The sequence below is a fragment of the Dromiciops gliroides genome, chromosome 2 (assembly GCF_019393635.1).
Source record: "Dromiciops gliroides isolate mDroGli1 chromosome 2, mDroGli1.pri, whole genome shotgun sequence".
NCBI lineage: Eukaryota > Metazoa > Chordata > Mammalia > Microbiotheria > Microbiotheriidae > Dromiciops > Dromiciops gliroides.
The window spans coordinates 258,784,561-258,797,273 of NC_057862.1; the positions used below are offsets into that span (position 1 = coordinate 258,784,561).

Sequence of the window (12,713 nt, forward strand, 5' to 3'; positions counted from 1 at the left end):
TTGGCTCTGCTCAAGACTGGGTCCAGGTGTTTGACTTGGTTTGAGAAGCCACTCATATCTAAACTTAGAACATTCCTATATCTGGCCCAGGTCCAGCTGCTCCCCAACCTCTGAGGTGGAAGAGGTTGTTCCCTCAAAAAGAACATTAAATCAAAAAATCCCCAGCATTTAGCATAGTACCTAGCACACAGTAAGTTCTTAGTAAATGTTTGTTGACTCCCTCGTTCATCATGCATTGGTCTGTGGGTATCAGAATCAAAAAGAATTAGGGTGGTGGGTTCAGACTAAGGGGCCCAAATGACAGTGTCTAATAGAATTAGGGACAAGATGGTGATAGAGGCCTCAACAGGGAATGTAGCATACTCACTTATCACACACTTGGATGCTCTGCACAGAAGAGACATCGGGATCACTGTCCAGGAGTGTCTCGGGTCAGTCTTTTTCCTAGTGGGAAACTGGGGTGTGGTGCCATCCTTGGAAGAATGGGCAAGCATCAGCTCCAGGATCCAGAAGTTCCTTGGTTACTGCAGGTTTGTAGGCTCCATGTGTCTCTGAGGACAAAAGCAGAGACCTCCAATTACCTATTAGACTGTCCGTTGCCCCTGTGCTCCCCAGAGTCAAATTATTCCCAGTTCCAGGCTGTAGGGCCAACTAAGAAGGACGGGGACACAAACTCGCAATATCTTCCAGACTCCCCATCTTCCCTATCCTTAACAAGGCCTCTTCTCTGGAACTTCTCAGTCCCTTTTCTCCCACCCTGTTCTGTTGTCTGGTTGCCAGCGAGGTCAGAGGGTTAGGACAGGACTTTTCTAAGTATTCCACAGACAGAGCCCTAATATTCCACAGAAACATGCCAAAGTTCCATTGGTATTTCCCAAACAGAATTAGTCCTTACAGGCTTTTGCACAATTATTTTAAGTTTGAATGAGGAGATTATTTCTAAATATAGCTCCTTTTTCTTCTGTCTCTGTTCGTGTCCCTATCTCATCTTGCCTCCCAGACCGTGAGCTCCTAGAGCAAGATTCTTCATCTTTTTTGTGTGTCTCGGACTTCACTGGCAGTCTGTTGAAGCCTCTAGACCTTGTCTCAGAATGTTTTTAAATGCTTAAAATAAAGTGCATAACACAGGAAACCAATTATATTAAAACAGAGTTATCATTTTTTTATAAGTTCACAGACCCTCAGATAAAAATCCCTCCTCCTCACCCCTACCCCCCATGATGTAAAGAATAGGCATTGTATATTTGGCAACTATGCCACGCACTGGGTACAGTGCTGAAGTCGGGAAGCCCTGAATAGGGAATACTTGAGTTCAAATCCAATCTCAGACTAGCGGTTTGACTCTGGGCAAATCACTTAATTTGTGTCTGCCTCTGTTTCCTCAACTGTAAAATGGAGTTGATAATAGCACCCATCTCCCAGGGTTGTCATGAGGATCAAATGAGTTAATATTTGTAAAACACTTTTCAAACCTTAAAGTGCTATATAAATGCTAGCTATTGTTATTATATATGATAAGATGTGAATAGCTGCTGTACGTAAAGTGGCTAAGATTCTAGCTTAGGCTGTCTAAAAATCTAATGAGTGGTCACCAATAAATTAGAAGCTTTAGCAAGAGTTTAAACTTTTAAAAAATGTTTAAAAAATTTTTTTTGGTGAGGCAATTGGGGTTAAGTGACTTGCCCAGGGTCACACAGCTAGTAAGTGTTAAGTGTCTGAGGCTGGATTTGAACTCAGGTCCTACTGAATCCAGGTCCGGTGCTCTATCCACTGTGCCACTTAGCTGCCCCGAAGAGTTTAGACTTTTAAGTATTTATTAAGGAGCATAAGAATTTGGTGAGGAGAGAGAAAGAGGCCTATCTGTTTATCTCAGGGAGCCAGCATTTCCAGCTCCACTCCCCAAGAGGTCCTGGCGAAACAGAGAGAGCCTCGCCCCTTCTTCGTCCCACAAGCCTCCTGTCTAAACCAGAAACATCCCATCCACCCACATATAGCTCCAAGCTAATTGGCTGGTAGCTTTGTACCCACAAGCAAACGTCACTTCCTGACGTCAAGGAACTGACCTTCCAAGCCACGTGGCTTGCCCTCAGATGCCTTCTCCTCAAGGCAGAGCTTTCCTACAGTATCTCTCCAGCAGGGGGCGTCACTCCAATTGTCACAGATATGATATAAGATATATATATGATATGATATGATATATGATATGACAGATGTGATGTGATAAGATCTGTCTTTACATACTCAGCAGCTAGCAGTGTCTTGTAAGAGACACTTGCTAGAGACATCAAGAGAAACTTGATGTCTGAGGAATACATAAATCTCCCAATTATAGTCTCATCCTCTCCCTACATTTGTGCCCCAATACTACCAAGGGTCTTTTCAGAAAGCAAACAGTATTGCCAACTATAAATGGAGACTGTTATATTTGTTTTTACAGGGAACTAGGAAAAGAATACCATAAAGAGGAAGTCAAGGAACTGTATTACAATCTCCATGACCTACACTTTTAACCTTGCTACACTGCTTATTTTTTTCCAGACCCACCCTCTTTAATATGAGCTATTCTTGGGCAGCTAGGTGGCGCAGTGGATAAAGCACCAGCCCTGGATTCAGGAGTACCTGAGTTCGAATGTGGCCTCAGACACTTGACACTTACTAGCTGTGTGACACTGGGCAAGTCACTTAACCCTCATTGCTCTGCCAAAAAAAAAATATATATGAGCTATTCTTGGCTATAAATAGGTATACAATAAAAATTTTTCTTTTTATTACTATTTGTCTTATAAGAAGCAGCCTGGAATAGTGGATACAGTTCCTTAAGAGTCAGGAAGACCTGGGTTCAGGTCCCGATTCTCACACATATGAGCAGGGAGAAAGTTATTTAATATCTCTGTGCCCCCAAATAACTTTCTAAGATGAGTTGCCAATCTTCATCCATACAGAGAACTTCTATATTAGGAAGTAGAAGAGAACTAGCATTTATTAAGTGGCTACTATATGATAGGCACTGTGCCTAGATACTTTACAACTATTTGAGTTTCCCACATCAGTGAAATTATAGACTGGACCCCTACTCCCTCCATACCCCAACAGTTGTCATTTCTATTCATGCCTTTCTACTTGATGAAGTTACTAAAATTTTTAAAAGTAATATGAAATTTCTATGACTTCTCCTTTTCCCTTGGATATTATTTCCAAATTATCCAGTATATATCTTGTTAGTAGTTGTTTACATCTTGTCTCCCTGATTAGATCGTGAGCTCCTTTTCTCTTTTTAAAAATATCCCCAGGGGGGTGGAGCCAAGATGGCGGAGAGAAGCCAGCGAGTTGCTTGAGCTCTCCTTCTGTTCCCTCAAAAAGAACATTAAATCAAAAAATCCCCAGCATTTAGCATAGTACCTAGCACACAGTAAGTTCTTAGTAAATGTTTGTTGACTCCAAAAGATTTGAAAACCCCCATGCTTCAGGACTGTCCCAAAGAGACTAAAGTTACAGGTTCAGTCCCCATACGCACCAATAAAGGCTTCCCTAAAGCCTGTCTGCATATAGGGCTGGGAACACTCTCTTTGCCAAGCTGGCCCCCATTCCAAATGGATACAAGGGCTTTGCAGAAATGGGGAACTGGGTGGTCATAGAATTGCCGCTCCAAGCCCCCGCACCTACTGTCTATATTTCCTTGGCTTCAACCTGCAAGGGTGGTGGTAAAAAATAAAAACGCACCACCACCATACCTGATCTCTACCCTTGGCAGAGTGAAGGGCTAGCTGAGTTCCTGGAGAGGAGTTTCTGTTATTTCCAGGAGGAGCAGTACGGCTCAAGGCCCTTCTTCAGCTATTAAAATGAGGGACATTAGACTAGATGACCTCTAAAATCCTATGTTTTATAGAGGGCCCTCTTATGAGATAGACAACCCAGAGGAAGAAGGGAGGGGGGAAAAGACTATAGAAGGGAAGAGGGAAGGAAATGGAGAGGTAATGAGAGAGAGAGACATTCAGAGGGGGGAGTGTCATTCCCAAGGTCCCTTTTACCCCATCAGTGAATATGGTCCTAAGATTGTCCAGTGGCCTTGGAGCTGTCCAGCAGATATGGCCTGGTAAACTGGAGGGTAGAATACTAAACCCCTCCCAATGCCTTCCTTTTCAGAAGGCAGGAACTGGACTTCGGCTCCCCTCCCCATTATGCATCTGCTGCTCCGCCTGGTATCTCTTAGTCTCCCCCTCCCCGCCCCTGCTTTCCTGTATCCTTTTTTTGGTGTTATCTCCATATATCAAATTGTGAAGTCTTTGAGGGAAAACTATCTTTCTCTTTATTAAATGTATCTACAGCATTTAGCATGGTGCCCTGCATTTAGTAGGCACTTAATGCACATCGATGATCTTAGGGCTGTCCAATGGGATAAAACAACAATAAAAAATAGGTCATCCATTGTGAGATATCTGACCACTGGGGAGGGGGGGACACAGGAAAGGACCTACTCTGCATTCTTTTACTCTCATCATTAGATACATTTTTTCAACATTGCCTCCTCCATAATCAGGACCCACTCCCTACCCGCTCTGGATAGTAACTCTCTGCCACCCTTGACCCATCTCCACACATACCTCCAGCTTGGTTCTGTGAACAGATTTTGTTTTATGAACAAGGAAGGAAGAAACAGGAGGTCCTGATGGGCACACACCTATCCTTTGGAAGGAGGAAGGTGCATTTCCTGGATGCGTCCCACACATCCCCTCCCTGCTGTATCTTTAGAATCTAGTTCTGGCCACTGGCACTGCCCCCATTCCTTGAGGCCGTGGCATGCCACTTCTGCTTCAAGAGCCAGGAACCACCAACATGAAACAGAAACTAAGGGGCCACATCCTGTGAGTGAAGCCCTCTGGGATCTGTAGTCAGGCCTACAGGAACAGTCTGCCTACTAGGAGAGGTGACTTTGACAGAGAATCAATTCAACTAACTTTTATCAGGCACAGTTTTGTTTATGACTGTGTTAAACATAGTAGGATGCTCAAGGAGAGGAAGGTAGTATGGGCTGTCGGCTAGAGTACTGGGCCTGGGTTCAAATCCTGACTCTGCCATTCACCAGATGGGTGGCCCCAGACATTTCACCTAATCTCTCTGAATTTCAGATTAGAGACAGCTGGGTGTCAACTGAGTTGTTGGTGGAGGGAGTTCTCTCACTGATAAAATCACAGTTCTTTGACTACTCATCTCTGCGCAAGGCACCTTGTGAGGCACTGGGGATCAATGGATCAAAAAAGCCATAGCTCCAGTAAAGGAACTCAATCTAATTGGGGAAGGAGGGAGGGAGGAAGGAGGGAAGGAAGGAGGGAAGAAAAGAAGGAGGGAAGGAAGGAAGGAGGAAGGAGGGAAAGGAAGGAGGGAGGGAAGGAAGAAAAGGAGGGAGGAAGTAGGAAGGAAAGCAGGGAGAGAGGGAAGAAGAAAAACAGGGAAGGAGAGAAGGAAAGAAGGGAGAGAAGGGAGGGAGAGAAGGGAGAAAAGGGAGAGAGGGAAGGGAAAGAAGGAAGGAATGGGGAGGGAGGAAAGAAGAAAAGGTGAGAAGAAAGGAAGCATTTATTAAGTGCCAACCGTGTGCCAGGCACTGTACTAAGTGCTTTACAAATATCTTATTTAATTCTCACAACAACCCACGGAGTTATCCTCCCCATTTACAGTTGACAAAATTGAGACAACCAAAAGTTAGTGATTTGTACAGGGTCACATAGTAAATAAGCGTCTGAGGTCATATTTGAACTTAGATGTTCCCAATTCTAGGCCCAGGGCTCTAGCCATTTTGCCACAAATAAGTATGACATAAAGTAGTATGTAACAAAAGAGAAGGAAAGATGCAGACAATGGATTATTAGAAAATCTGAGGCAAGAGAAGCACTTTCAGCTAGAAACAGATCAGGGAAGGAAGGTTTCATGAAGAAGCTAGCACTTGAATTAGGCCTTGAAGGAAGAGATTTCAATAGGGAGCACCTTCCAGATATAAGAGATGGTCTTAGGTGATAAAATACAGGATAAGATCAGAGAAATAGTATTCCAGCAGCCCTGGAACATACATTGCAAAGAGATGCAGTGTGAAAAAGTCTAGAAAGATAGTTTAAACATACCAGATTGTGGAGGGCCTTAAATAGAACCAATTAGTTTTTATTTTCTCCTGAAGACAATAGGGAGCTACTGAAAACTGTGGAGCAGGGGAGTGACATGGTCAGAGTTGTACAAAGAAGACTCATTTGTCAATTGTTAAGAAGGATGGCCTGTAGGCAGAGAGATCTGCAAGGAGGATATGACAAATGTCTAATCAAAAGATGATAAGGACCTGAAAAATAGTGGGAAGAGTATGAAGAAAGGGCTGATGCAAGAGATATTACAGCAATTGAACTGACAGGCCTGTTGACTGATAGGGTGTGCAATGTGAAAAGGGAAAGATATGATCCTGAGGTCTCCAGTCTGCCTTACAGAGAAGCTGGTTTGTTGTTGTAGTGCTAACAATAGAAAACAGAGGAGCTGGGAGAGGGATCAGCTTTTCGGAGGTAAAGATGAGTTGAGGGCAGCTAGGTGGTGCAGTGGATAAAGCACTGGCCCTGGATTCAGGAGGACCTGAGTTCAAATCCAGCCTCAGACACTTGACACTTACTAACTGTGTGACCCTGGGCAAGTCACTTAACCCTCATTGCCTCGCAAAAAAAAAAAAAAAAAAGATGAGTTGTTTAAGGATATCCAAACAGAGATGTCCAGCAGGTAGCTAAACATATGGGACTGAACTTCTAGGGAGAGGTAAGGTGAGATGTGCAGATTTGGGTGTCATTTGCATAAACATGATTGTTCTTGTTGTGTCTGACTTTTCTGGATGCTAAGGGGCAAAGTTACTAGAGTGGTTTGCCATTTCCTTCTCCAGTAGATTAAGGCAAACAGAGATTAATAGATTTGCCCAGGGTCACACAGCTTGTCTGAGTTCACATTTGAACTCAGATCTTTCTGACTCTAGGGCCAGTGCTCTATCCACTGAGGTATCTAGATGTCAAAAGAATAGAGATCACTAAGGGAACAAAAATATTGAGAGAAGAGGGATAAGGATAGAGCTTCTAGGGGCATCTACACTTGGTGAATGGGGAGGAGGAAGAAGATGAATCAGAGAAAGACACAGAGAAGCAATGGTCAGACAAGAAGGAAGGAAGAGAATAGCCACCAAATCCAAGGGTTCAGAAAATACCAAAAGATGAGAGGGGTCAACAGTAGCCAATGCTATGTGGATGTCAAGAAAATGAAAGCTGAGAGAAGCCCATCAGATTAGAAATTCAAGAGGTCACAGAAAATCTACTTGGGGAGGGCAAAAGAGGGACAAAGAAAATGTCAAGAGGCTTCAACTTACCATCTAATGCAGGACTACTTAAACTTTTTCTACTTGCAACCCCTTTTCACCTGGAAAATTTATACACAACCCAAGATATATAGGTATATAAAACAAGTATACATAACCTTTTACTGTTGCTGATTTTTTGTGACCCCCATGTTCAGTTACGTAAGTCCCATATGGGGTTGAGACCCAGAGTTTTAGAAGCTAGGGTCTAATGTACCCAGCTCCAGCAACAAAGTGTAGAGACAGTGATGTTTCTCAGTGAGGTCTTTATCTCTAACCTAAGACTCAATCTTTAAGGTTCCTGGAGGAAAACTGACTTTATAAAAAAAATCTCTTTCTCTCTCTGTCTGTGTGTGTCTGTCTCTCCCTCTCTCTGTGTGTCTCTCTCTGTCTCTCTCTTTTTCTCTCTTTCCTACTGTTATCTGTTTACTTTTTTAAAAATTTATTTATTTTTTTTGTTGAGGCAGTTGGGGTTAAGCGACTTGCCCAGGGTCACACAGCTAGTAAGTGTCAAGTGTCTGAGGCCGGATTTGAACTCAGGTCCTCCTGAATCCAGGGCCGGTGCTCTATCCACTGTGCCACCTAGCTGCCCCTTATCTGTTTACTTTTTTAACGATTTTAAAAAAATTTTGAGATCTAAATTCTCTCTCTTCCTCCGCCCCCTCCCCTAACCACTGAGAAGGCAAACAATATTATGCCCATTATGCCACTGAAGTCCACTGCAGTGACTTTTGAGTCTGCTGTATTCACCTAAACAAAAGACCCAGCACTCCATCCCATTTGGCTGCAGCCATGTTCAGTCTAAACCCCATTTCTATGTATCGGTATGTAGAACCCAAGCTCAGAAATGAAGCAATAACTATGAAGTCACATGTGCAGGCCCCATCATCCCAGGTCAGACACCCTCTTAGATGTCCACTATTTTCAAGCTCTTAAATATTATGAGACCTTATAGAGCACCCAAGCCACCAGGAAAACCCCAGATCCCACACTCAGGGTCCTGAATACCCTCTCCAGAGATACAAGGTCACATACCATACCAAAGAACATGGAAAAGAAAGCAGGGACACCACAGCTGAGCTGCTGCAAGTTCCTTACCTGCTGTCTATTTCCTTATTCAGCTGCTGTCTAGGGTTGGGTCGGTGTCTGACCAGGGTACAGATCAGCACTGGGCAGATTTAAATACCTGTTCCAGCCCTCCCGGGCATGGGTGGAGCTCTCAATGCCCACTTCTGGTACACGGGCCCCAGGTGAGGTCCTCTGCCTCTCTACTTGCTACTAACCTGTACTTCACATTCAGTCCTTGACAGTTGTGTAATCTATTTAAACTACTTATCCATACCAAATATTGGAGTTAGTTCTTCTACCTTATCTCTCCAATAGATTATAAAATCACTGAAGTACCTTTTTGGAGATTTGAAAGGAACTGATAAATAAAAGGAAACACTTTAAGTATTTCTTAACACTGTAAGTATTAAATACATAGAAGGCTGTCTGAAAGTATAATGAGGAGAAGGTGGGGAAGAGAACAAGTATTTTTTTTTCCAGAGCACTAGGCTTTATTAAATTCAATGCCTAATTGCTGCCAACACTTCTGACAATGTATTCTTGGGGGTTTTTTTGGGTTTTTTTTTAAATTAATAAAGTATTTTATTTTTTTCCGTTACATGTAAAGATAGTTCTCAACCTTTGTTTATACAAGCTTTACAATTTCAGACTTTTTTCCCTCCCCTCCCCTCCTTCCCCCCTCCCCTAGACAGCAGGTAATCTGATATAGGTTATATATATACACACACACACATAATAACATTAATCCTATTTCTGCATTAGTCATGTTATAAGAGAAAAAAAATCAGAGCAATGTTGGAAAACCTCAAAATAGAAAAAAAACAATAGCATCAAAAACAAAAGAAATAGTATGGTTCATTTAGCATCTATACTCCACAGTTCTTTTTTTTTTTTTCTTGGATTTGGAGATCCTCTTCTATCATGAGTTCCCTGGAACTCTTCTGTGCCATTGCATTGGTGAGAAGAATATAGTCCATCACAGTAGATCAACACTCAATGTTGATGTTACTGTGTACAATGAGAACAAGTATTTATTAAGCACCTACTAAATGTCAGGCCCTCTGCTAAGCACTTTACAAATATGATCTCATTTGATCCTCACAACAACCCTTCTAGTATTATTCTCATTTTAAAGCTGAGGAAACAGAGGATTAGCATCACATGGCCAGGAAGTATCTGAAATTGGATTTGAATTTGGGTCTTCTGGACTCCAGACCCAGGGCTCTACTCACTGAACCACCTACTAACTTGGAGTCAGGAAGAAAACTAGGTTTGAATTCTACCTCTTACACTTCATGACCACGGGCAAATCACTTTATTTCTGAGCCTCAGTTTCCCCACATATAAAGTGAGGATAATAATACCCAAGTATTTTTGCATAGGTATTATTAATAGTAATATGATGATGATAATAATAACCCACTATCTCACAGGGCTACTTTGAATCTCAAATGAGATCATGTAAAAAAAGCACTTTGGGGGCAGCTAGGTGGCGCAGTGGATAGAGCATTGGCCTTGGAGTCAGGAGTACCTGAGTTCAAATCCGGACTCAGACACTTAACACTTACTAGCTGTGTGATCCTGGGCAAGTCACTTAACCCCAATTGCCTCACTAAAAAAAAAAAAAAAAAAGCACTTTGCAAACCTCGAAGGGCTCTAGAAATGCCAGTTACTGTTTTATTCTATAGAATTCATTACCCTTCAGTACAAACAAACATGCTAGAGATGGTTTTAAATTTTTGGACGATAGCTCCATCATCTGCATAGTAAAGAGAAATTAAAAATATTCAGGCCTCCTCCCTGTAGGAAGATTAATTCCTGTAGAAAGATTAATCCAGAAATTGTAAGAAAGATGGCCTGGATAAGGAAGGGATTGACTTTAGGAACACAAATTAGGAAGCTGTGACAAATGCCTAGGTAACCAAGGCAGAGATGAGAAAATTTGGGGGACTGAAGGTACACAGGGCACCAGACATGGTTGCAGTCAGTATTGTCTGGTTTTGTTTAATTCTATTTTCCTTTGTTATAAGGTGGGGATGGGATACTCAGAAATTATTGTCAAAAAGGTACCAATAAAATATTCATTTTAAAACGATCTAGGGAAGAGATGATGTGGTGTTGAAACAGAAAAGTGGCCACGTGAGCAGAAAGAAGAAAGCTTTTGCAGAAGATCCGGCTGCAGCAGAATTGACAGGATCTGGTGACTAATTGGATATGAAGGGTAAAAGACCAGGAAGAGCCCAAGATGACCCGATGTTTGAGTGCTAGGTTTACTGACAAGTTGGCACTGCCATTAACAGAAGTTTCCAGCTGGAAGGACGGACAGGTGTTGGGGGGAAGGATGAGTTCACTTTTTGACATGTTGAATTTGACATGCTGTTAGGACAAACAGAAGGAGATAGATGTTCATAAGGCAGTTAAAAACAAACTCAGGAAAAAGAACAAGGTAGAATATATGGATTGAGAATATGATAGAGAAAATTCATCAGGATCTCCTTTAAAATACTTCTCACAGGGACAGAGACACAGACTCTGTGTGTGTGTGTGTGTGTGTGTGTGTGTGTGTGTGTGTGTGAAAGACAGAGAGAGAGAGAGAGAGAGAGGAAGGTGGGGGGAAGGGAGGGAGGGGGAGGGAAGGAGACAGAGACTGAAGGAGAAAGAGAGACAGAGAAACAGAGAGAGAGAGAGAGAGAGAGACAAGGAGAGACAGAGAGAGATGCTGAGCTGGTAGGATCACTGGTATGACCTAATATGACATGTATTATATCTCCGAAACTCCATGGTGGGTAGAATAGTCTCACATACACTATTGTAGTTGAGTTGGTTTTCAGTTGTGTCCAACTCTACTTGATTCCATTTGGCAAAGATACTGGAATGCATTGCCATTTCCTTCTTCAGCATATTTTACAGGGTTACGTGACTCACCCTGGGACACACAAGCTACTAAGTGTCTGAGGCTGGATTTGAACTCTCAGAAAGAAGAGTCTTCCTGACTCCAGACCAGGAGCTCTATCCACTGCACCACCTCCCTGCCCCTACATACCCTATAGATAATTAATAAAGGCCAATCTATGATGGATTAGTACTTGTGAGAACAGGAAGATAGAGAAAGAACAACCAGACTTCTCTAATCCAATTTCTTGAACACCTTCTCACTGTATGAAAAGGTGATAGAAGGGATAAAGGGAGTAAGGTCAAAGCAGGTATAGACAGATTTGTTTTCTCACAGTTTCTTTAGCTATAAAGATACCCAGACATTGTGACACAGTTCTGGTTCTTGCCTGGGTGAAGTGCTGACCTTAGATGTAGGTTAAGGCAATAATATATAATCACTCTCTTAATTATTACAACATGCTTATATGTTGAGTAATCATCACACATGACAAAGTCATTTCCCTAAGAGACTTAATCAGCCTCAATCCATGTAGTGCAGAGTATTGGCTCAGGAGTCAGAGGACCTGAGTTCAAATCCAATCTCTGATGCTTACTATCTTAGTGATGTCAGGCAAACCACTACTTCGATGGCACTCAGTTTCCTCATCTGTAAAGTGAGGAATTTGGATTAGATGACCTCTAAAGTCTCTTCCAGCTCTAGATCCAAGATCCTATGATCTTTCTCTTCCACTTAGGATTATCTACGGTAAGCTAAGCTATGTAATTGACTCTTTCTTATCTGAACTATTACTAAAAACCAAAAACATTCTCTCCAAGCCCCTAGAATCTGAGAACAGAGAGAGCCAGGGAGTTTTTAGGAAGACTTTTGGAAATAAGCTTACACTGCTCCTCCTCTCTCCCTTAACAAAAATCGGGCAGCCACAGGATAAAAGAAGATCACAGAGGATAAGTATGAATGGAGAAGATCTTGCCCTATTTGGACTAACATCCTCATTTTATAGATGAAGAGACTGAGCCCCAGAGAGTGTATTTTGCCCAAGGCCACACAGGTAGTAAGTAAGCAGAGCCAAAATTTGAACCCAGGTCTTCTAACTTCAGATTCAACCCTAGCACCAAAATAAAGGGTTGTACAAACAAATATCATAATAAATAAAAGCTAGGAATGGATAAGTTCAGTTAAAAACACATTTTTTTAAAAATAATGGCTGGCACTTTAAGGTTTGCAAAGTTATCTGGTTTGATCCTCACGAAAAACCTGGGAGATAGGTGATATTATTAACTCCATTTTGCAGATCACAGTTAAGGAAACTGAGGCACATAGAAGTTGAATGACTTGCCAGTAAAAGTCTGAGACTGGATTTGAACTCAAGATTTTTTGACTCCCAGT

General features: G+C 42.2%; 1 protein-coding gene across 4 annotated transcripts in view; it reads right to left on the minus strand.

The window, feature by feature from the left end:
• Positions 1-12,713, minus strand: part of TMEM229B (transmembrane protein 229B) — a 62,300-nt gene that overhangs the window by 12,685 nt on the left and 36,902 nt on the right. For 3 of the 4 annotated variants that reach the window (XM_043986340.1, XM_043986341.1, XM_043986344.1), the window contains one exon: positions 368-551. The gene's annotated coding sequence lies outside the window, so the exon portion shown is untranslated. Of the gene's footprint in view, positions 1-367; positions 572-12,713 lie in introns of all 4 variants that reach the window. The other variant, XM_043986343.1, reaches the window with a different exon arrangement.